The 27,465-nt window shown below is 35.1% G+C and overlaps 1 protein-coding gene across 1 annotated transcript in view; it reads right to left on the bottom strand.

The window, feature by feature from the left end:
* Positions 1–27,465, bottom strand: part of LOC131158626 (uncharacterized) — a 61,751-nt gene that overhangs the window by 570 nt on the left and 33,716 nt on the right. The window lies entirely within an intron of this gene.

Raw genomic sequence — 27,465 nt, 5'->3', positions numbered from 1 at the left:
CTCATTGGTGACCTTGCCAATCAGAATGTGTACGTTGGGGCAACCTAGATTGATTCTCTTCAACTAAAAGATGGCCATGATAAGTTGGGCATAAGGGATGAGAGGCCGCTTGGGCTCCCTATATGGCTGGCCATGCATGGACTTCGGTTGTGGCTTATTTATCTTGAGATGCTGCACATTCTTCTCGTAAAAGGTGAGCATATCCTACAATATCATTCTAGGTATATTGTATGCCATATCCTAATGCATTGTATATAAAACCTGGAGATGGATGCCTCGTCTCTTCGAATGATGCCCAAATGCCCAAATGTTGTGCTGCAAAATCATATTAAGCAATAGAAAATAATCAAGCAGGCGGTTCCGGGCTATGCATGTCCCCCTCTAATAGCTGACACTGTCATAGTATATGCCATGAAACATCTTGCCGATGGTATGGTGCACATCGATGGAGTCGTTGGGCGGTCATGGAATGTCATCTATCTGGTCATGCAGCCAAGTCACATCAATAATAGCATTTGTTAGCTCAAAGCATGTAGTGATCCGAAATGAAAAATAAAAAAAATAATTAAAATTAAAATTAAAAGTAAAATTAATTAATTAGTTAATTAATAAAAGGTTATTAATTAAATAATATAATATAATAATATATTAATGTAATATAATATAATATTATAATATATTATATACATATATATATATAAACTCTCTCTCTCCCTCTCTCTCTCTCTCTCTCTCTCTCTTCAATTTCTCTCCATCTTTAAACCAAATCGAAAAACGAACATCATATCTGGGTCCCAGCTTCGCTCCTAAACATTTTAACCGGATTGGATTCGTCGTTGGGTCATTGTAGGCACCGCTCTAGGGATAAGGTATGGGGAATAGATTATGTCAGGATTTATTTTAAATATATTTCAAATTTAAATTATGTTAATTCAATTATTTCCATAAGCTTGAGTTTTTGAGTATTTTGGAATTAAATTAAATTACGGGGATTTGATCATATTTGGGTATTTAAATATATAGGGAATTAAATTTAAAAATGGGGAGTTGATCATACCTACGTTATAATTAAATTTACCAATTATATATTTTGAAAATTTAGCAAGCAATTTTATGAAATTATAATTATTGAATAAATTGTGTGGCATGAGTATGATTGTTTTCACTATATAGATAACCTTGTGGAATATTTTATATTGATACACGACAAGATATGATTTTATACAGATTTATGAAAAGATAGAATTTAGACAGATTTATGATTATGATAGAATTATACAAAATCATGATATGACAGTATTAGTCAAAACAGTATTATTCAGATTCATAATATGACAGTTTTAGACAAATCTATGATCTGATAGTATATAGACAGAATTATGATATGACAATACTCAAACGAATTTATGATATCGCAGTTTTTAGACAGGTTTTATGAAAGGAAATCATGTATCAGTTTTATTATATACATGTGCAGACAGTATTATATGGTAATAGAACCCTAATGGACTAATTATATTCAGAGCACGGTACCATAGCTAGCCAGATCAGTCAGTGCCACCACACTACTCAGATAGAGTGTTGGTGTATGGATAGTCGTTTGTGCCCAAAGAAGAATAGAGTACCCCCTTGCCAGTTTGGACCAGGCTGGGTAGGCCAATCATACTTACAAATGTGTTATGTTTGGCTTAAAGTGGTAGGTCATCCATTGCTAAGTCTCGCCCACAAGTCGCACAACCCGATCATGTGGGGTTATTACATGATACTATATGATTGTCCATCCAGAGAAAAATCCTTTATGTATATAGATATCAGATAATTTATGTACACAGAAAAACTTATTACAATAAAGTATGTTTATGTTTAAAAGTATTTATTTTCAATATATATATCTATGTGTGTGTGTGTGTGGGTGAGAGTTCAGATTTACATGATGTTAGTAGTTAAAGTTAATTATTTGAACTATATAATCATGCTACACCAAGACCCATGTTGCCACACACTGATGATAATCTATTCTGTCTTACTGAGAGGTGTCTTACTCCAATAACTTTAATATTTTAGGAAATCCAGGAAGTCGTGCTTAGCGAGCTTTGAGGTAGAGGAGACCTAGATACTGTAGTCAGGGTAAGTAATTGTGAGATATGGATATATTTTGTATACCTTTGGATGTATTATGGATATATTGGAAAAATATGTATGTATTTATGGTGATGCCAGAACTCTGGTGTTAGTTTTGGTGTATTCCCAAGAGGGGGGTGAATTGGAAATTTAAAATTTTATCTCTTAGGTTAAGTTGTCCAGCAGCAGTATATACACAACCTAGGGTCTATCTATGCAATTCTAAATGTGCAGATAAATATAATGCGTGGAAATTAAATCATGCACAGCATTCAAAAACAATTGAGAATAACAAACATGTGCAGTAAACATAAAGTGCTGAAATGTAAAGTGTACACACGATATGTTATCGGGGTTTAGCCAATACTACCTACGTCCCCGCCTCGAGCTCACGAGCAAAAGGGTTTCCACTACGGCTCACCTAACGGGTGGAGCGGCATCGTTTATAACCAAGTCAATTAATAGGGTTGACCTCAACCTACAACTACACCTTACCAGGATGGTGCACCTAACTTTCCTAACCGGGTCTAAGCCAATCTAGGACTTTTACAAGGACAAGTCTCCCTCTTCAGGGCCATGCTTGGTATACAATCAATTACAATACAAGATGTGTACAAAATATATGCTTCTTAACCAAGCAGATTGCATTTTTGTACCAGCATTAATCAACGCTCACCAATAATGTAAGAACTATAAGCTCAATGGTGTATATATGCAATCAACACTCCAGGTAATAACTATCTCAATTAAGCACAAGAGTGCATCTACAAGATAATCTTTGAAACTATGTAAAGATAAAATCTCAATCACAGTTTAGCATTTCAAAGATTTGTATCAAGAATAATCAAAATATCTAAAAATTATTTTCTCAATATCAAAACACAAAGAGATATTCAAAAATAGGCTTATAAAAATATTTTTGCACACACAAATATACAAGCCCAATGAGTCTTGCAACAATAATGCAAAGACCGACAAAGCTATAATATGTTTCCCAACCAAAGATTTATTAGATGAAATCAAGAGGAAAAATCTTTGCTCAACCCTCAAACGAAAATCAATTATGCGATACACAAGCGAAGGTTCTTAGCACAATAGAACAATGAATAAACACTCACAAAATTTTGATTTCTCAAAAGAATGGTAGTATATGAGTGTATAGGGTTTGTATAAGGAAATAGGGCTTAGGAAATTTCAGAGGTTTTTTGCTTAATCTATTTGCTAATTATCTACTAATCCAAGCAAATAATCCCCTATATATAGACTAGGTTAAAATTATAATCGTTGGGGATATGTAGGATATTATTAAATTTGTTTTAAAACAATTTAATAAAATTAACCATGTTTAACTTAAAATAACCTCAATAAAAATTAAAACAACCCGAGAGTTTCGGGCGCCTGACCCATGGTTCAGTCGCTCGAACAGACACAATAGAAAAGTTAATTTTTGAAGTTTAGTTGCCTGAATGTGGGTTCAATTTGCTGACTAAAGGCGATTTCCATTTCGTATGAGGTTCGGTCACCTAGTCCTAAGTTTGGTTTACCAAACTCATGTGTCCGGTAGCCCGAGGTAGTTTTGAATGTGAAAGTTCGGGCTGCCTAGTTGGTGGAAAAGTCAGAATATACGTTTGGTTGACCGAGGATGGTACAGTCCTTTTGGGTCGGTTACTCGAAACCAAGTCAACTTGCTAACTGGTTAATGGTTCGATCACCCGATGCCTCACCAATTTAACCCTCTAAGTCCTGTTTTACCTCTATTAATTCTCCTGATAATATATGTGATGTTGGGGACTATCTTACGTGTAAGTGCAAGGACCTAGGGTTTTTTATAAGGTTTTAGGCATTTTAGCTTAGCCTAAAAAACCTAGCATTGGTTGACTGAAGTCTTGTCTAGGGTCTCTCGATTTCCATGTGATGTGTAGGGACCTAGGGTCGTTCTAAGGCCTTTGAGCTTATTAGTTCCTACATGCATGATATGCATTCATTATTACAGACCTTTCCTATATTACTATTACAAACCCGAATAAAACTTAATATACAATTACAACAAGTGAATCTTCTGAGTCTTCTTTGCCTTTGAGTCATCATGTGCCATCATATGATTTTACAAATATGATCCTGCACAAAAACTCGGCAATCATTAAATACTTTGTATTTTTCATTATCAAAAACAAGATAGGACTCAAAAAGTCAACAATCTCCTTTTCTTAATGATGACAAATAAAAATGCAAAAATGGGTAAAGTCAAATAAAGCTCCCCTTAAGAATATGTATACCAATTTTTGCAAGTGTAGTTCTCCCCCTTTTGGCATCGGAAAAAAGGGTATATAAAAAACAAATATAATTATTTTTGAAAAATATGGCAATTAAGCATACAAACAATATAACTGGTCATTCAAATTTAAAATGACATAACAAACATGATTAGACCAGAATTATCCACAAATCATAGCAATTTAAGTCATATCATAAGACCCGTAAAAGATTTTATTTTAAAACATACGACATATGATAACAGGTAAAATGTTTGAGCATAAAACAGTCTAACTAGTTTGTATGCATTTTCATGTGTAGTTATTGAATTAGTTATGCAATTTTTTTTTAAAAAAAAACATATATGTATAATAATAATAAGGCAAAAGATAAAGAGTTTTGTTTTGAAAATAGTTCTTTCCATAAAGCATAAAAAAAATATTTCCCTTTTAAGTACTAGGGGTTGCTTGCCAAGAAAAATTTTAATTTAAAGCAAGCAAGTAATTGTCATTCAGGTTTAACATTTGTACTATAACCAGAATTGAAAGACCATATAAATCTTAAAAAGTTATCAATTACATGTAAGATCATATGGCAAATCAAATGGCTGTGGCAAAACTACATATTTCACCTTAAGATTTTCAATATAATGATTGTATTTAAGCGCAAGCCACAGTGAATTCATAATAGATCTAAGCTAAAAATATTTGTGAGCAAAGCAAAATAGGAATTTATGTTTAGATGCTCTCCCTTTCAATTTGAATTATAGCTTAGATGAAATAAACTGCTTATACCAGTTAAAGACTAATTTCATTATACTAAGTAGTATAAGCCTTCATTTTAAATCTCTTAAAATAAATATACTAGTAAAGATTAATTTACTCTTTTATGCAACCAGTATAGCTATCCCTATGGAATAGACATGCATCAAAAAAGATATATTAAGGCATGATTTTGTGTTCACAACCAAGAACAACCCATATCTAAATATATAGCTTTAAAAGTTGGATATGATGTTTAGGGTTCTTATAAAGCCTTAATATTTAACAAAAAAAAAAAAAAACAAAGCATGATGCATATAAGTTCTTTATGCTCTTTCTCTAGGGATGGAACTAAGTTCCTCTAAATACTCGATGATTATGCTAGGATGAAATTTAATATTCAATTAGTTTTCACTCATCCTTTCAAAAATGTTTTATCATTTATTTTAACATAATCATCTTTGTACAAGATTTTACTTTGGGGAAAATCTACCGAAATTTCAGCAGCATGCCGTCTCTAAATTGGACGTTTTCCCATAAAACTTGTACCTGATAGGTTCAAATAAGAAATTTATAATTCATTTTAAGGCACACAAGAACCTATATCCACTACCAGCATGCAATACACATCACTGCATCCGCTATGTAGGAGGCTTTCAATATAAGAATGCAATCCAGTAGTAATTATCAAAAAAAATATCTATCAAATAATATAAAAAGTAGAGAGCAGTGGATAAGTTTGCATTCAGTGCAATGCTGTAATTCATAAAGGCATATAGGCATAGATGTTATAAGATAATGAGAGCATTTAATTTATATAGTCATGAAAGATAAATGCTCCCCCTCAATTATGTACTCTACTTATTTTATGTCATCATATGCTTTAAATTTCTTGGCCAAGTGACTTAAGGGTATTCAATGATATAAACTTGACATTTTGATTATAGGCTTATTGGACCAAAAAGTCACAATGAATATAGATTCTGTGTGCTAAGCCTATCTTACCTCTTTTCTTATGAATCTCAATATGTGTGAGAGGCACAAGTTCAAATGGCATTAAACTTTAAGGTTCGGGCATAGGTTTTTTGAAGCTTTGCATTTTCATATATGTTGAAACCTATATCAATCATATTAGCCATTTAACTTAATTTTTGAAGATGAAGCTCTAAATGGTTTTAAATAAAGTTTAAGAGCTAGTGAAGGACATTTGAATGAATACTCTTAAAGATTAAATCTCCTTTAAGTTCAAAAAAGAATTCATGAAGAAGCAGGACATCATTTAAAATGTTTTCGTGCTAGTAAATATGTCCAACCCATCTTACCAAAGAGCATTTAGGAGTATACGAATTTCATGAACAATGCTCTTTAAATGATGGAAAGTATCCCTTAAACATGATTATAATTATGAGTAAGGATACATGCCAAGGGATGGGAGAAACCCTACCGAATATGATAGTGGTTTAGTAAGGATTTCCTATAGAGGAGAAGATGCATCAAACTTGAAACCCTTAAAGGATGCCTCTAATTTGATTCGGAAGGATTTCTTTAAATTAAGCACTAGGTAGAATAGGAATTTGTGAAGGACAGTGCTTATGTCTGAAACGATGACTAAGTTTTTTGTAGAGGCCTTTATGTTAAAGGATAAGCTTAGGAATAAAGGATATATAGTGAGACGAATCCCTAAACCTTAACTTTGTGAAATGGACAAAGTATGCTTAACTTAAGATGTTTATATTAAAACATGAGTTATGTAGTAGGAAATATATACCAGGCACAACTGTCCTGTCCATTTGGAAGTGGATATGTATACTAGGCTTCTACATTTTAAACCAAAGCCACCTCCCAAGCCTATTGGCATTACTAACCCCTAAATCTAATCCTAGGGTCAAAGGGAAAATTAACTAGTTTGCAAATTTAATTTAAATCTATTTTCTATTAGGTCCTACAGGGTTTGCTTCGCTGATAATCCATTTCATTTCTTTTTGTAAGCCGCTGGCACTTCTCGATGAGCAAGTATTAAATGCATGTGAAGAATTTTGCTTACATCTCCTATTTTCATTTGATGAGGCAATTGAATGACTATGGGCATTATGAATCAAGCCTGGACCCTTTTTAAAGTGATTTTTCTTTTTGATTCCTAAGGGTTTATTATGAATCTTCTTTTCACTTCCTTCCAAGTAGACAATTTTCAATATCTTCTCATTTTTTTCTTTTCTATAATAGCATGATATTCTTTCAATTTGTCTAATTAAGCCAAACCATTTGTTTTGATTTTTCAAAAATGTTTTATGATAAGACATTCTGACTAGAGACTTATGAATTTTAAATGAATCATTTTCTATTTGTCTATTCAATGACATGCTTTCACCATAAAACTCATTGCATGATTCAATACAAGATTTATCTCTATAACTATCATATGAATAAATGCAAGCAGTATCATCATCAGAAACAATCGATGATTCATCATAAGATATATCACAAAATTTTTGATAAGAATCATTGCATGCATTATCAATAGATTTATCATTAGATTCAATACATGTTATATAGCAACATTCACAATAAGAGTCAATCAAAGAGATAGAGTGAGAATTATAAACCTCATTGACTGCAAATGCTACATGCTCATGATATGCTACTACCTTATCGTTTGAGCTTAGAGCTTCTGTAGTGGCAGTTTCCTTTTCTTGTGTCTCTCCATATCTCTTTTCTAACTATTAGAATTCAAAGCACAATATAGTAGATCTATGGCATGGGAATTTGAATGCACCAAATTAATATCATTTTCATTAGCCGGCATACAAATTCCTTTGACAATCACCTACCAGGCTCTCCAATCCATTTATTTTATAAATATTCTCATTCTAATTTTCCAGGCAGTGTAATCAACACCACAAAACAATTGAGGGCAAGAAGGTGACTATCCTATGCCGAATGAGGATACACGAAAGTAAGCCATTGCAATTTTAGTAAAAACATTTAAGACTATGCAATGAGGCTCTGATACCAATTGTTAGCTTTGGGGTATTCCCAAGAGTGGGGTGAATTGGAAATTTAAAAAGTTATCTCTTAGATTAAACTATCCAGTAGTAGTACATACACAACCTAGAGTCCGTCTATGCAATTCCAAATACGCAGATAAATATAATGTACGAAAATAAATCATGCACAAAATTCATAGAAAATTGAGAATAACAAACATGTGCAGTAAACATAAAGTGCTTAAATGTAAAGTGCACACACGATATGTTATCGGGGTTTGGCCAATACTACCTACGTCCCCACCTCGAGCTCACAAGCAAAAGAGTTTTCACTATGGCCCACTTAACGGGTGGAGCGGCACCATTTATAATCAGGTCAATTAATGGGGCTGACCTCAACCTACAACTACACCTTACCAAGATGGTGCACCAAGCTTTCCTAACTGGGTCTAAACCAATCCAGGACTTTTACAAAGGCAAGTCTCCCTCTTTAGGCCCACGCCTAGAATATAATCAATTACAATATAGGATATGTACAAAGCATATGCTTCTTAACCAAGCAAATTTGTACCAATATTAATCAATGCACACCAATAATGTAAGAACTATAAGCTCAATGGTGTATATGTGCAATCAACACTCTAGGTAATAACTATCTCAATTAAGCATAAGAGTGTATCTACAAGCTAATCTTTGAAACTACGTAAAGATAAAAATCTCAATCATAGTTAAGGGTTTCAAAGATTTTGTTAACCTCATTGGTCACACCCAGTTTTGATTATGACAAATACTCTTGATACTGATGTTTGTATTGAGAATTGCATACAGGTTCACCTTGTGCGCGCTTAGGACTGAAAGTCATATCATGATGGCATAAGGTGTTCGTGCCGAAGAATGAAGATATATGTGTTATATTTTGTATTCATTTAATTATTTCTTCATTTTGGGATGTAATTTATTATGGACTGTGCGCGTGTATAGCTTGTAATAATTTGCATCATGCATGGTAGGTAGGTATGCTCAAAACAACCATAGTTGGACTTTAGGTGCCTACACAGACCCTAGGTCACTAAATAAATGCACAGAGGTCCCCATTATCATCTTTATATCAGGGGAATTACAACTGGCTAAAACATGAACTTAAATTGAATAGGCTAAGTGGGTTTGGGCGACCGAACCTATGTCGTGTAAAGCAGCTCGGGCGACTGAACCAAGTCAACATATTGACTTAGCTTCGGGCGACCGATCCTCTTTTGAACGTATCTTTCTCAAGCACCCGAATTCTTTTTAGAGCACTTTTCAACTACTCCGGTGACCGCCTGTTTACGTTCAAATAGAGTTTCGGGCAACCGAACGACCTGGTTCGGTTAACCGAACTTTGCTTCTGGCACCTGAATCTCGGACATTTGGCTATTGACTTTATTTTAGCTAACCAAACCTCAACTCGAGCACTTGAACCTCTTAAAATTGATTTCTTGACTATGTCTGTTCAGGCACTCGAACCTTGTGGGTTAAAATAATTTTTTACTGATTTTTAAATGGGGTAAACTGGCTTAATTTTCTTAATGGTCTTTTAGACAATTCTAATAATACCTATTGTGTCCCCAATGGTCAAAAATCCTCCTTGCCTATATATACCAGTTCATTTGTCTTAATTAAAAAAGGATTAGAAAACTTGATTAGGCCGAAAATTCTCTCAACTCTCAAAACCCTAAAAACCCTATATTAGCCATATATTTCTTGGAAACACTCACATATTCCTCATTCTCTTTCTCTAAGCATTGTGAGTATCTCTACAAGGCTATTGTGCTTAACCTACGTTGCTAGAACTCTCACTAGGATTATTTGTTCGATTATTTTCTTTGAGAATTTAGCATTAAAGTTCTTCCACCGATTTCATTTGATAAATCTAGTGTGGAAAAACTTTAAGGGTTTTGGTTCTTGCATCTTTGTTGCAAGTTACCTAAACCTAGATTTTTTGTGCAAAAATCCTTTACAAAAGCTAGTCTTTCAAACAACTTTTTTGTGCTTTATACAACGAAATATCCCATTGAGTTTGTTTGATTTATCTTGCTTAACATATTTGAAACCCTGATCTGATTTTGTGATATTCAAATAGTGTGTTTCAAATCTTGCTTAGATATACACTCAAGATCCGGACTGAAAATATATACTTCATTGAGTGTTTAGCACATATTAGAGTACTGAGCATATTTACATATCATTCATGCTTGCATTATTGACTGAGTTATATTGGTGCACACATCTGCTTGTGTTGAAGCGCATTTACGTGTACAAACAAATTTATACACATTGGTTGTATTCCAAACACGGGCCTAAAGAGGGAGACTAACCCTGAGGAATAGTCTCGGATTGGTTTAGACCTGATTAGTAAAGTTAGGTGCGCCATCCTGTTAAGGCGTTTCGGTTGAGGTCAGCCCCTTGAATTGACCTGGTTTGTATAGGTACTGCTCCACCTGTTTAAGTGAGCATTATAGTTGTAATCCTTGTGCTGGTGTGGCCAAGGCGGGGATGTAGGCATTGTAAACCGAACCTCGATAACATATCGTGCGTGTTCTTTACACTTCCGTAATTTACATTTACTGCACGTGTATGTTTGTTTGATGATTGCATAGACTGACCCTTGGCTAAATTACATTGTTGTTAAAATCTAGAGGCTTAGGTAACATTTTTAAAATACCCAATTCACCCCCCCCCCTCTTGGGGTTGCACCATAACTATCAATTGGTATCAGAGCCTCGTCACTTAGACTTAGAAGTTATTTAGTAAAAGATCATAATGGCTCATGTTAGTGCATCCCCTTCCTGTGAGGGAAGACTAGTCACACACCCATCTGTATTCTGTGGCACTGATTATGCTATATGGAAATTTAGAAGGACTGTGTATTTAAAAGCTCTAAATTGGAAATTTTGAAAAAGTCATTGATCAGGGTGATTTTGTGCCTATGAAGTCCATTGGCTGTACTAATGTTCTTGAATCTGAGTTTGAAATGAATGATCATGATAGGGACTTAGTACAGGTAAACTTTGATGCCATGAATACCTTACTGCATGCTTTAGATTCTAACGTTTTATGTGAGGTTATGGCTTGTAGTAATGCTAAGCAGATTTTGGACGAACTTGAGTGGAGACATGGTGCGTCCATGCAAAAGGGAGTCATCTCTCCATGTGATTCCGACTCCACTGATCTTAAGAAAGGTAACCAGTGTTATGTAGCTTTAACCAATGATGAGGTTATTTTAGGTCCTTCTATTTTAGTAGACAAATCTGAAAATGATTCATATGCTGATTTGAATGATATATCTGATTGTGAATCATATGATAGTAGTGATAGTGAGAACATGCCTACCTACAAGGAATTACAAATTGAATATCTTAAGACTTATAAGTTACTTGTTAAATGTAACAAGAAATATTCTGCTTTGGAAAACAAGTATGAAGCATGCATGAAAGAATGTGAATCTAAAGTTCTTGGTGAAAGAGAAAATATTTTGAAAATTGATAGCCTAGAAAGCAAGAATGAATCATTAGAAAATGAGTTAACTATTTTGAAATCTAAAATTTCTAATGATGATAATAATGATTATTTGATTGCAGATCTTGAAAGAAAAGCAAACAATATGTCCAAAGAACTTTTGAAACTTCAAAATGTTTGCAAAAATTTGGAAAACTCAAAAATTCAAGACCTAGAGAAGAAAATAGAAGACCAATCTAAGATCATCTATACGTTCACTAGAGGCAAGGAGAACTTTGATAAATTGCTAGGTGCACAAAAGATGACCTTAGACAAAGAAGGTATAGGGTATAATGGGATTGAAAATAAGAAAAGAAAGAACCTATACATGGGGTACTTTGTAAAAGAATCGTAACACTATGCTAGTACCTTCTCTAGTCCATACACTCACACCATATGCATCTTATGTTAAAAGAATGGGCACACAAAATTTGACTGCCTATTTAAAAGAAAAGGTGTGAAACCTAAGCAAGTACGGAAAGCCAAAGAATCATCAACTCCTAACCCATCAAAGAAAAAAGGAAGAAAAATGGTATGGATGATTAAGAAAGAAAAGGAAGGACCTGCTCAAACAGGAATTATATGATCACATAGCTCTTCCTTAGCAGTTAGGATTAGTCGTAGAGTGCAGCATTCTCTAAAAGGTTAGGTTGTGGCCTAAGGCGTGTTAATCTTTTCCCAATCTTACCTTGTAGCCAATTCATTGTCCTAACCCCTATAGATAATCCATGGGGTCTCTTGCTTCAAAAATCAGATCAAATAAAGACAAGTGGACCATGGTCGGGCGACCGAACCCATCAATACATTTGTACTTCGATCGACCAAACCACAAGGTTGACCTGGCCATTGACCACATCTTGGGTAGCCGAATTCTCATGTTCAAACTCACTCGAACTGCTGAATCATCTTCGGGTCCTCGAGTATATTTTAGGGCTACCGAACTGAGACCTTCGGGTGACCGATTGACTTAGTTCAAAAACCATTCGGGCCTCGAAAATACAAAATTGGCACTTGAAATTCAGTCGACCAAATCTATCTTTGGGCTACCGAATAGACTCAAAGACCTCTCGTAATTAAGGCTATTCAAGCAATCGAACCAAGGCTCAGGCACCCAAACCGTGTTGATATATATGGTTTTCCGTGAATTTCAGTTCATTTCTTCCATTTTCTTGAAAGCCTCCTCTATTTTTCTTTCTCACATCCTTCCCTAGCCCTAAGACAAATTCATTCCCATGGCTAGAGAGGAGAGATGTGTTGCCACAAGTGTTCCGTTAGATCAATGGTTTCCCACACCCGATCGGAGAACCAAGTATGAGAGGGTGTTTCGTCTGAAGGATCCCATTCTGGGAAAGATTCTTGATATCGAGTTCATGCAAACTCGCTTCAACAATGTCCTTGACATGTTTCGATATCAAGGATGGTACGAGTTCATTGCCTTCCAGCCCAGTGGGATGTACCCACTGCTCGTTCGGCTCTTTTATGCCAACCTTGCTCAGGATGGCTAGGGTTACTACACTAGGGTGCTGGAGACAGACATCCATTTTGACGATGCATACCTGGCGAAGACGTTTGATATCCAATGTGGCAACTTCATCTGCCCCGACTCTTCATCCACCTAGATAGCCGAGTAGGACTTCACTATGAGTACTTTCATTAATTTGGTAATGGCACGTCCTGTAGCTGATTTGACCCATACCCTTAGTTAAAGATCCTTGACTTTAGAGGCAAAGGTGGTACACCACCTAATCTCCTATAACATTTTGCCCAAGTTAGGATCAAAGGACCATGTGTCCTAGTTGGACTGCTTTGTCATGTGGTGCCTCTTCACTAGGAAGAAGCTAGACCTGCCTAGATTGATCCTGCGGTGGATGTTTGTCAAAACTGTGGGAAAGAGGATCATTTTTCCCTATGGTGGGATTTTATCTAGGATATTCATTAGGGAGAGACTGAATAGGTCACCACTTGCCACCATCAAGAAAGTATGACCATCTAATGTTTTCAATTCGAACACCTTAAAGTTGATGGAATACGAGCTGATTGGCAATATGTGGTTGCCTACTGCACATGAGAGAGAGCTGGGAGCTCAGGAGGTCCCACAGGAGCTACCCCATGTACCATCTATCGCCGAGATCATGGTAGCCATCACCAATCTCTCCTCCTCATTTCAGGAGTTCCAAGTCTCCATGACTAAGCAGGCATCTTCTTCTCAGGCTAGACTTGACTCCTTTTGCGACGAGTTCACTGATTTTCGGTCAGAGGTATGAGCTAACTTCCACATCCTTGGTGAGCGACTGCGTGAGATGAATGATGAGGATATCGGTGAGGACGACCAGATGGAGCTGAGTGGGGAAGAGGGAGATGATGATCATGACGACGGAGAGACCTAGGAGTGCTTCATGAGGATCTAGTCCGTCATTCTACAGCTTCATATTTGATCATCTATGTTATTTCTTTCAGATATTTTTTTTGGGTCTGTACCTATACTTAAAACAGCTTATATGTCTATTCCTATTTGACTTTCACATTCACCACACACACACAGAGATACTATGATATGGTGACTATGTTATTTCATTATGATACATATATATATATGCAGTACTTTGGTTTGCATGTGTTTGTGTTTAAATGATTACTCTGTTAAAATACATGCTTAGTATAAAATGCCTTCTGCATAGCAAATACAGTGGTTGAGAATTGCCTTCTGGTAGACTATAGGTTCGCATGCCTTGCTCTTGAAATACAGCCTGTTTAAGAACTGTTTTTGTGCAGGTTAATTTTGGGAAATGTCCTGTTTACAGCCGGCATGCTACCTAATTTTCTATAAACATTTGCCTAAAGTAATTGAGATGATGTGCTTTGCAAATGTGATCTGTATTTAAAATCTAAGTTCTTACGCTTGTCTCATTTGCATTATTTGTTTAAACTCCTTGGGGCTAGTTTTGTGTATTTATTTAGAATACTGGCAGATTCTTATGGATTGTTTACATCTTTAGACAAAATACCGCTAAATTTTTGAAACCTTTGCACTTAACTTAATATCATTTTCTTAATACTAAACTCCTTAAAACTTGAGTGCGTTTCTAAGAAAATTTGTGATTTTTGCTCAAGTTGATTTATAAAGAAAATGCATATTCTTATGGGGAGTCCTTTATTTCAAAATCATTAGGCTCTGAGAAAATAAATATATAAATATATATATATATATATATATATCTTGTATTCACTATTATATCTTTTGGAAAATATAATATCAATTGGTATCAATGTGCACATCTTAGTAAATTTATATTTGATATCATGGTCATTTCAAAACTAACAATATGTCCTTATAACTAGTGGTATTGTTTTAACAATTGGTATCTTCTCTACCACTTAGTTATAACGATTGGTATCTGACTCACACATAGGGGCATACTTGGTTGTTTTGAAAACCAAAGATGATTATGATGAAATTAACTTAAAAATATTTTTTTGAAAGGATGAGTGAAATCCAAATGAAAAATTAATCTTCATCCTTGCATAATCATCCTTTGGGGAGACTATAGATCATTAAGATTGTTGATGTGTTGCATGCTACTTATACTTCCTCGATGCATATTCTGTTTGGGTTAATTGATTGAAATACGCTATACACTATTCACTATAACTCCAAACAGGTCACTTAGGTACATAATTATGATTGGGAATGGTTTACTTTCAAACGGCATGCTGCCGAAATTTTTAATCTTCCCAATATACTTCTTGTATCTAATTGATATGCGTTGCCTTCACGCTTTATTGGTTAACCCTTTTTGGGGTTGCCAAAAGGAGGAGAAGATGCAAAAGTGGGTAAATTGTGCTTAATTATGCTTACATCTCTTATTACCTTTTACTTTAATTATCTTTATGCATAAAGTCAGGGGCAGCCTTTCTTGGCTAAACCCACTTTTGCATAAGGTATTTGTCATCATCAAAAAGGGGAAGATTGTTGACCTCATTGGTCACACCCAATTTTGATTATGACAACTACTCTTGGTACTAATGTTTGTACTGATAATTGCATGCAGGTTCACCTTGTGCGCGCTTAGGACTGAAAGTCATATCATGATGGCATAAGGTGTTCGTGCTAAAGAATGAAGATATATGTGTTGTATTTTGTATTCATTTAATTATTTTTTCATTCTGGGATGTAATTTATTATGGACTGTGCACGTGTATGGCTTGTAATAATTTGCATCATGCATGGTAAGTAGGTATGCTCAAAACGACCATAGTTGGACTTTAGGTGCCTACACAAGTCCTAGGTCACTAAACAAATGCACAATGGTCCCCATTATCATCTTCATATCAGGGGAATTACAACTGGCTAAAAGGACTTAAATTGAATAGGCTAAGTGGGTTCGGGTGACTGAACCTATGCCATGTAAAGCGACTCGAGCGACCAAACCAATTCAATATATTGACTTAGCTTCGAGCGACCGATCCTCTTTTGAACGTATCTTTCTCGGGCACCCGAATGCTTTTTAGAGCACTGACGTATGTTTACGTTCAAATAGAGTCTCGGGCAACCGAACTACCTGGTTCAATTAACCAAACTTTACTTCGGGCACCCGAATCTCGGACATTTGGCTACTGACTTTGTTTCAGCCAACCGAACCTCAACTCGGGCACCCGAACCTCTTAAAATTGATTTTTTGACTGTCTGTTCGGGCACCCGAACCTTAGACCGGGCACCCAAACCTTGCGGGTTAAAATGATTTTTTACTAATTTTTAAATGGGGTAAACTAGCTTAATTTTCTTAATGGTCTTTTAGACAATTCTAATACTACCCATTGTGTCCCCAACAGTCAAAAATCCTCCTTGCCTATATATATACCAGTTCATTTGTCTTAATTAAAAAAGGATTACAAAACTTGATTAGGCCAAAAATTCTCTCAACTCTCAAAACCCTAAAAACCCTATATTAGCCAAATATTTCTTGAAAACACTCACATATTCCTCATTCTCTCTCTCTAACCATTGTGAGTATCTCTACAAGGTTATTGTGCTTAACCTACGTTGCTAGAACTCTCACTTGGATTATTTGTTTGATTGATTTTCTTTGAGAGTTTAGCATTAAAGTTCTTCCACCAATTACATTTGATAAATCTAGTGTGGAAAAACTTTAAGGGTTTTGGTTCTTGCATCTTTGTTGCAAGTTACTTAAACCTAGATTTTATGTGCAAAAATCCTTTACAAAAGCTAGTCTTTCAAACAACTCCTTTGTGCTTTATACATTGAAATATCCCATTGAGTTTGTTTGATTTATCTCGCTTAGAATATTTGAAACCCTTATCTGATTTTGTGATATTCAAATAGTGTGTTTCAAATCTTGCTTAGATATACACTCTAGATCCGGATTGAAAATATATACTTGATTGAGTGTTTAACACATATTAGAGCACTGAGCATATTTACATATCATTCGTGCTTGCATTATTGACTAAGCTATATTGGTGCACACATCTACTTGTGTTGAAGCGCATTTACGTGTACAAAAAAATTTATACACATTGGTTGTACTCCAGGCACGGGCCTGAAGAGGGAGACTAGCCATGAGGAATAGTCTCAAATTGGCTTAGACCCGGTTAGGAAGCTTGGTGCGCCATCCTGTTAAGGCATGTCGATTGAGGTCAGCCCCTTGAATTGACCTGGTTTGTATAGGTGCGGCTCCACCCCATTAAGTGAGCATTATAGTGGTAATCCTTGTGCTAGTGTGGCCAAGGAGGGGACGTAGGCACTATTGGCTGAACCTCGATAACATATTGTGCGTGTTCTTTATATTTCCGCAATTTACATTTAATGCACGTGTATGTTTGTTTGATGATTGCATAGACTGATCCTAGGCTAAATTACATTGTTGTTAAAATATGGAGGCCTAGGTAACATTTTTTTAAATACCCAATTCATCCCCCCCCCCTCTTGGGGTTGCACCATAACTATCAAATTTGTATCAAGAATAATCAGAATATCTCAAAAATATTTTCTCAATATCAAAGCACAAAGAGATATTCAAAAATAGGCTTCAAAAAATATTTTTGTACACACAAAAATACAAGCCCAATGAGTCTTACAATAATAATGCAAAGACCCACAAAGCTATAATATTTTTCCCAACCAAATATTTTTTAGATGAAATCAAGGGGAAAAATATTTTCTTAACCCTCAAACAAAAATCAAATATGCGATACACAAACGAGGGTTCTTAGCACAATAGAGCAATGAATAAACACTCACAAAGCTTTGATTTCTCAAAAGAATGGTAGTATATGAGTGCATGGGGTTTTTATATGGAAATAGGGTTTAGGAAATTTTAGAGGATTTTTGCTTAATCTATTTGCTAATTATCTACTAATCTAAGCAAATGATCCCCCTATATATAGACTAGGTTAAAATCATAACTATTGGGGATATGTGGGGTATTATTAAATTTGTTTTAAAATACTTTAATAAAATTAACCTTGTTTAACTTAAAATAACCTTGGTAAAAATTAAAACAACCCGAGAGTTTTAGGCTCCTAACCCATGGTTTGGTCACCAAAACAGACACTATAAAAAGTTAATTTTTGAAGTTTAGGTGCCTGAATGTGGGTTTAGTTTGCTCACTGAAGGAGATTTCCAGTCTGTCCAAGGTTCGGTCGCCTGGTCTTGAGTTTGGTAGCCCGAGGCAGTTTTGAATGTCAAAGTTTGGGCTACCGAGTTGGTGGAAATGTCAGAAGATACGTTCGGTTGACCGAGGATGGTACAGTCCTTTTGGTTTGGTCACCCAAAACCAAGTCAACTTTCTGACTGGTCAATGGTTTAGTCACCCGAGGTGTTTTGAACACCATAGTTCGGTCACCCGATGCCTTACCAATTTAACCCTCTAAGTCCTATTTTACTTCAATTAATTTTCCTGATAATATATGTGATATTGGGGACTATCTTATGTGTAAGTGCAAAGACCTAGGGTCTTTTCTAAGGTTTTAGGCATTTTAGCTTACCATAAAAAACCTAGCATTGGTCTACTTGTTTTAGGTCTCTCGATTTCCATGTGATGTGTAGGGACCTTGGGTCATTCTAAGGTCTTTGAGCTTATTAGTTCTTACATGCATGATATGCATTCATTATTATAGACATTTCGTATATTACTATTACAAACCCGAATTAAACTTAATATACAATTACAACAAGTGAATATTTCGGGTCTTCTTTTGCCTTTGAGTCATCATGTGCCATCCTTTAATTTTGCAAATTTGATCCTGCACACAAACTTGGCAACCATTAAATACCTTGTATTTGTCATTATAAAAAACGAGATAGGACTCAAAAAGTCAACATCTAGTATTGTATTTTGAGTTATGTATATTAAGCTTCCGTTGTTTCGTTCATAGACTGGATTATGCATAGGTATATCCGTTATCCCACTTCGAGTTTGCGTCATTCTAGTTATGGTATCAGAGATATGTATGGAGAATAGTACTCCAGACCCCACCGGGTTCAGAGCACTACAGTATGGTATCAGAGCCTATATTGCTAGGTTCTATAGACTTCAGCGGATAGCAATACCAGAGTATAGGAACGGATCTTGATGAGGGTAGGTTGGGAATTTAGTAAGTTATTATTGGAGGTTAAAGAGGAATTTGAGGTTTTGTCTCCCAACCTAGAGGCAAGAATTCCATGGTCGTTTCTGTGATTTTCTTGAAACAACGGTTTTAGGAAAGACATGGCAAACTATCGTTGGGCTTTGTTTTTGAGCAGCAAGACTAAATCTTAAATTTGGATAATGGATGTAAGTTGGTTGGTTGTATAAGGATATTCTATGGTTTCTTAGTTAGATAAATGCACTGATCACATTATGATATTGGGATTCTAAGACTATCCTATTCTATTTTCAAGATGGACCCTTGAAGTAACAATGCAAATGCTAAAGGTAGTAACAACATGGGGCCATCCAACATGGGTGGCAATGATTTTGATACAATGTTACGTAGTATAGCCCAGCAGGTTATGGTAGAGATAGCAAGAAACTTAGGGGAACATAACCACCCACCAGCTCACCAAGGATGTACCATAGAACAATTCACTTGTATGAAACCCCTAGTTTTCTCAGAAGGAGCTGACCCATTTGTTATAGAAAATTGGGTCTAGGAGATTGAAGAAATACTAGCAGTCCTTCCTTGCACTGAAGAACAAAAAGTCTTATTTGCCACTTTTAAGATGACTACGGAGGCTAAGCGCTAGTGGAGATCAGTGAATCTATTAGAAGAACAGAGGCCAGAACCTATAGCTTTGACTTCAGCCATTTTGAAGAAATCTTCTTTGACCGATACTTTCCCGCTACCACCTAGGATGCTAAAGCGGAGGAATTTCTTAACTTGACCCAAGGGCACCTAACAGTCCAACAGTATGCATCTAAATTTGTAGAGTTGTCACATTTTGCCTTGTATATGGTGCCTGATGAAGCGAGAAAGGTGAGGAGGTTCAAGAAAGGTCTAAGGCAGGGCATTTACGAATAGGTAGTGGCTTTCCAGGTCTAGAACTTTTAGAATTAGTGGAGAAAGCGACAGTGATTAAAAAAAGTCTACAAAGAGGTGGTGGGGTGCTGAGTCTGAGGAAAAGGCCCACACCTCCTGAATTCCAAGTAGGTACAAGTCAGGGTCCATCGAGAAGACACAGTGGGGGTTAGAGACAGGAGATAGGGAGGTGAGTGTATCAGGGTAATCAAACCTACCCTACTTATACTAGATGTTGTTGACCTTATAGGTCAAATACCGTTTTGATAATGACAAATTTCTTTGTATCGTACTTGTTGGCCTTACAAGGCTTAACATCTTATTTTGATTCTAGCAAACAAGTACAACTTAACATGCATTGTTTAAGTGATGTATTTTCAGGACTCAATGATGAATGCAAGGTTAAAGAATTCATGAAAGCTTATATTTCAAATAAGGATGATTTATATCAAGCTTGAAGCATGGATTTAAAGATAAAGTTTGAAGATCATTAGAGCATGAGGATTAACAAGAACTTGATGAAAGCTTAAAGAAATATGAAGCAAGCATAAAGACCTCAAGGAATTCAAGAATTGCAAATATGAAAGAGTCTATAGGAAATTTCTTGTAAGTACTTCAAATAATTTCAATATGGATACATGAAGCTCTTAGGTTAATTTATTGGACCTAAATACCTTTTAACATACTTGGAAAATATTTTTATAAGGTCAAAAATTATTTCAAAAAGGTTAGAATCATTTTTGGAATGAAAAGCATCAAAAAAAGGATTTTCAAAATGCTGTTAATTTTTCTACATCTGCCTTGAGGTGTATTTTTTTCTATCAAAACCTCTTAATTTTAAAACATGTTCAACATGAAAGTTGTATTATTTTCTCTTATATTTAATTTGACACCAAGATCATCAAATTTGGAGTTACACAGAAAGCGTTATCACCAAACAACATAAGGGTACTCGAAGCTGACAGCAACCAGTAGACTGCCTGAAACAAGACAGGCGCTAGGGTGGTCAAGTCAGGCGACTGGTTGTGTCCTAGCAAGCGACTACCACCCTACTACTCCTGCTGCTCATTTAAAAATAACATCATAGGCAACCAGGGGATTGGGGCAGGCGACTGCCACGAACATATTTTTAAAAATAACTTAATAGAAACTTTTTTTAAATGGTTTGCTTGGGGCTCAAACTTTGTGAAAACTTGGGGGATACTCCAAGTCAATTTGGGACCAAATTACATACCTTTTAAATTCTAGAAATAAGCCTTAAAGATCATTGAATCCAGGTACCAAGAATTCAAATTCAGAAAAAATTCAAAATCTCTCTCAATTGCTCTCAAATTCTCAAGGCTCTCTCTTGCTCTCAACTTGCAAGAATTCAACTGAGATTTTGCTGATCTTCTTCCACCGGAATTGTGCTACAAATTCTAAATCTTTCAAACATTGAAAGAATTAATTGGTGATATACTTCATTGAGCTTCAAGTTAATTTCCATATTGTTATTTACTTTAAAGTATATTAGTTTCTAAATTGTTGTACTAATTAGCTCTTTTTGTGAGAAAATTTTTGTACACATCTATTTGATTTTTAGCTTCTAGACTGACGATTCCACGGATTTTTTGGATCATTGGCTAAGTAAGGGGACATTGCTTAGAGAGGCGGGCTTTAGACTATTTAAGGAGTGACCGAACGAGGGGACATCGTTTGGAGAGGCGAGCTCTAGCCTAGTGAAGGAGTGTTTGAGCGTGGGGTATCGCTTGTAAAGGTTTTGTTCCACCCGTAAATGGAACAGGTTTAGTGAAGCCTTTGGTTGTTTGCCAAAGGTGAGGACATAGGCTGGTTATAAGCCGAACCTCGTAAAAATCTCCGTCTCACTCTCTATTTCCCTATTCTTTATTTTCAATACATATTTAAATTGCGTGGATGGTTTAAATTTAAAATCATATAAACTACATAAATTTGGAAATCAAGTAAACCTTAAAGTTTGATTTTGATTTGGGTTGCAGAAACCGAAAGGGAGTACGTTGGTTGAACCATTCTTTGCGGAAACCATACGGGGGTACATTACTTGGCTAAACACCCTAAAGATAAATTAACTTAAGATTTTATTTGAATTCTAAAGTTTGGAAAGGGCAATTGGATTTTATATTGAACATCATATTGAAGAAGAAATTTCATATATACAGGGCTTTACTCAAAACTCATATTCACCACAGGGCTTAAAACATCAAAAGCTGAAAGTTACATATATTATATTGATTGTGATTGGATGGTGTAAAGATTTATTTTATATTCCAAGATTCTTAAATCTTGAATGATTTCATCAATCTAATAGTTCTGCAGTGAACTTATATTTGGTAAATAAATTGTGGTTGTGTTGGTTCGGAAATTGTGATTAATTGTTTGATTGTTTTTACTTTCAAAGTGTGGTTGAAGATTGAATGTTTAATTGTGTTTAATTGTGTTGTTGATTGATTGTTCAAAAGAAACCAAGTTCTTGTTTGATTGAAAAAATAAATAAACAAGTCAAAGAATTGATTAAATCCCAAAAGAAGTTAAGAACATTAAAAGAACTAAAGAGAAAGTTTTAAAAATCCAATTCACCCCCCCCCCTCCCTCTTGGGAAGCTATTCCTAATTTCAATTGGTATTAGAGTGGGGTTATAGAAAATCTTAATTAGTAGCTATAAAAAATCTTAATGGCTCATTTAGGCATAGCTCCCTTTGGAGAGGGACAATCTTCAACTAGACTTCCTATTTTTTGTGGAAACAACTATACTTTCTGGAAAAAGAGAATGTAAATATTTCTCCAAACCATGGATTGGAAAGTTTGGGAGGTTCTCACAAATGGTGATATAATTCCTACCAAATTAGTAGATGGAAAACAGATCCCTAAGGAAAAGAAGGATATGAAAGACTTAGACCATAAGATGCTACAAGTTAATGCTAGTGCTATGAATGCATTATATTGTGCTTTAGATGCTAATGAATTTAATTGAGTAATGGCTTGCAAATCAGCTAAGGAGATATGGGATAAGCTAGAAGTAACCTATGAAGGAACAACCGATATTAGTGATAATAGGGTTGATATGCTCACAGGCGAATAAGAAGCAGGCGAATAAGAAGCGTTTAAAATGAACCCGAAATGAATCCATATCTAGCATATATACTAGGTTCACTCATACAATAAATTTCCTAAATGCCTTAGGAAAAACTTACACTACTTATGAGATGATAAGAAAAATTCTTGGAGGCCTTCCCTCCATGTGGGAACCAAAGGCTACTGCTATCACGAAAGGTAGAAATCTGAAAAACACATCCTTAGATGAGCTTATAGGTTCTCTCATCACATACGAAATGAAAATGAATGAAAAGAGCGGGAAAACCAAAGCCCAAGAAACAATAGCCATCAAAGTCTCAAAAGAAAACTATAGTAGTAAAGAGATGGATGAAGATGAAGCAACCTTTATATCTAAAAAGCTAGCAAAAATCCTTAGAAGGAGAAACAAATTCAAAAGAAGAAACCAACACACCAAATCAGATGAAAAAGATATTGGTACCAAGAAATCTAAAGATAAAACCCCTACTTGCTATAATTGCAATAAAATTGGACATATAAAACCAGAATGCCCACTATTAAAGAAAGAATCTAAAAAGAAAAACAAGATGGCCATGAAAGCCACTACTTGGGATAGTACAAGTAGTTCGAAGAATGAAATAAGTGACCAAGAGGTTGCCTACATGTGCTTTATGGCATGGGATAATGAAGAAAGCTTCTCAACTAAATCTTCAAATAATTCTTGTAGTGATGAATCAAGTAATGAGGGTATGCCATCTTATAATGAATTTCAAAATGATTTATTCAAAGTACATAAGATGCTTATTAAAGCAAATAAACAAAATACTTCATTAAAGAATAAAAATGAAAGTATAATGAAAGAATTAGAATCCCTTAGAAATGCTGAAAGAGAAAATGAAAGAGAAAAGGATTCAAGGATCAAGAAAATAGAACATAAGTATGAATCGGCAATGAAAGAAATAGAATCCAAAAATCTTGCTGAAAAAGAAAACAACTTTAAAATCAAGAAACTAGAAAACAAGAATGAACAAATGATAGAAGATCCTCGATCCCTATCCTCTATGGTATATGAGAAAGATATGTATATTTCTGGATTAGAGGATAGAATAAGAAAATTATCTCTAGAGCTAAAGAAATCATTAAAGAAGGTTGATAACAAGAAAGAAAGACTTAAATGATCTCAAGAATCTAATCAAAGATAAGGATAAAATTATTTACAACTTTACAAAAGGAAAGGAAAACCTTGATAAGATGATTGGCTCACAAAGAATGTCATTAAACAAAGAAGGCATTGGTTTCAATGGAGTTGAAAATAAAAAGAAAAAAGAGTCTTTACATGGGTTATTTCTCAAAAGCCTCCAAAGATAATGCAAGCACATCCCTTAATGCTTACACTAACACCATGTGCTATCAATGTAAGAAAAAGGGGCATATAAAGTTTGAATGTCCATTTAAGAGAAAAGGTGTAAAAACTAAACAAATATGTAGAGTGAAAGAAACATCCTTTATGAAACCAACCGGACCCAAGAAGGTATGGGTACCGAGATGATAGACTAGTTCATAAATGAAAAACTCCATGGATTAAGTCATTCCCTTTAAAAATTGAGAAAGTAACTTAATTCATGATCAACAAACAAACTAGTTAAAATAGAAAAACTTAAAGAAAAGTTTAAGATAAGTTTGGGAATGAATGACTATATGAGATGCTATATGCTTACATGCCTATATGATATGCTACATTATATGCTTGACTTATATTGAAAATTTATGGCTCACTATGTTGAAAATTTGAGCATGAGATTATTGAGTATAAGCATGAATTTTGATATGAGATTAATTCTTGATCATGCATGCTATTGATGAATTACATGGATAGACTTACTGTTTTTTTTTATATTCATATCCATGAGCTATGAGAGATATAATGGTTATATTGGTATCCATAAGCTATGCATAATGTGAATATGAATTTAATATCTATAAATTACTTTGGTATCCATGAATATTTTTGGTATCACATTTTAAAAATTTTAATTGGTGTCAAAATTTAAAAGCTCACTTGGTATCACAATCTAAAAGTTCAATTTGTCTTTTGAGCATGACAAAGATAATTATATCTATGAGCATGGTATGACATTGATGATATGAGCATAATATTGATATTTGATACATAATGTGAATCAATGTTTTGAAATATAGGATGATGAAAGCAAAATTGATAACAAAACTGAATGAATTCAGGGGGAGTGTGATGTCATATTGCTTATATTATGATTGTTTTTGTAACGACCAGCTAAATAAATTGATTTTTTTTTTTATCATATCATTCAACATACTCTAATACCATACTGGATAAACATAACCATAAACCTAAGCAGTAAGAAGCAGAACTGAATAAACATATCCATATTAAATATATACAATACCACACCACACAATACCAGAGTACTACATGTTTTCCAAAAATATATATATATCATTTTTCCCCAAAATACCCTCTACTAGTTAGGGTATATAAAATCATTCCCAAAAATGTACTCACTCTCTGATAGGGCACTACAGAAACCCCTCTATCTGCGAGCCTGGTCTGCTCGCCTTCCTGGATCACCTGAAAAATAATTCAACACTGGGATGAGCCAACGCTCAGTAAGAAGAAATATGCTATTACTAGTGTGTGGCAAATGAGCTACTATATGTCATGAAATTTGTTTTCATATAAACATGAATAACTAAATACAAAAGTACAGTACAAATAATAAAATACACCACCCTTTCCATGTTGCTTAACATAGCAGTATTATAGGATATAATTCAAAGTACTTCTAGTGTACATAAGTATAATCCCTGTTTCCGTAAATCCGTACGTATGTAATAGTAACTGAAACTGTTCCCTGTGGTTATCTGTGTGTCATGACTTGCCCACTCATGACAGGGTTGTGCGGCCCGTAGGCTGGATTTACCCTAGCTAGCCAACCAGGTATAAATCACTGTACTCCGTTAGTCGATCTTCCCACCTCAACCCATATCTAGATGGGGAGTCTAACCTCTTCAAGGGTCTAGGTGATCAACCTTATCACATATTATCTAAATAGGTGGTTGCACTCATAAAGTAACATAAGGTCTGTAGCAAAGGTACTGTGCTCTGTAGCTACAAGTTCAACAGGGTCTGATATCATATAATACATTTATATACATATCTATCTGATTTACCATGATTCTGAAGTACTGAAATAACCATGATGCCGCATAAATTGTAACTATAGTTCATACGTAATACTGAGAATTGTATAATCATAACACTGTCATCTGCATAATCATAATACTGAAACTGCATAATCATAATACTGATATTCGTATAATCATGGTATCGAGATTCATAAAATCATGGTACTGAAATATCGTAAAATTAGAATATTGAAATATCGTAAAATATACATTCGTACTATATTCATAATCAAAAGCCACACGATACTGTAATACATAATTTTCATCAATTAATAAACTACATAATATTTTAAAAATGTCTAGCATAGCATATTTCCCTTACCTGACTACTGGAAAGCCCTTAGGGAATACTAACCTAACACCCGCAGGGCCTCCTACAAAACACCCTGAAAACAATATATGTCAGAACATAATATCAGTATTTCTCCGTCTGCATCATTTTCTATAACTATCATAAGGCCAAAAATAGGCTAAAAGGTCTTATCCTGAATTTGCAATGAAATCCAACTTGATCCCACCGATGATCTGTCCTAGCAAACTTGAAAAGAACTCCGCTAGGAATGTCGTGGTGGCTTCGGATCATCAATCGGGCATCTGGCGGGGCCGGAAACGAAGAGAGAAGGGAGAGGGTTCGTAGAGAGAGAGAGAGAGAGAGAGAGAGAAGTGTGAAAAAATGGGTTAAAATTTTGGTTTTTTAGCTACTTATGGGGCTAGATTCATCGACGAGACACGTCACCTCATCGACGAGTCCTTCATTAAATTCGTCGATGAGACCCTGTATTCTTCGATAAAATTCAGAGCCGCCAAAAATCGTCTCTCGGTATTTTCTCGTCAACGAAGCTCTGTATTCATCGACAAATTTTCTTCTGCACTCGTCGACAAACCCCTGTATTTGTCAACGAGTCCTAGTAGTTTCCTAAAATTAAAATTATCCCCAAAATGCAATGTCGTTGATGAAGTCTACGACCTCCTTCTGTTTCTATTTCTATTTCTCTCCCTCA

This window comes from Malania oleifera, chromosome 6 (genome assembly GCF_029873635.1).
Source record: "Malania oleifera isolate guangnan ecotype guangnan chromosome 6, ASM2987363v1, whole genome shotgun sequence".
In the NCBI taxonomy this organism is placed as follows: domain Eukaryota; kingdom Viridiplantae; phylum Streptophyta; class Magnoliopsida; order Santalales; family Ximeniaceae; genus Malania; species Malania oleifera.
This window is presented reverse-complemented; position numbering and strand designations above follow the sequence as displayed.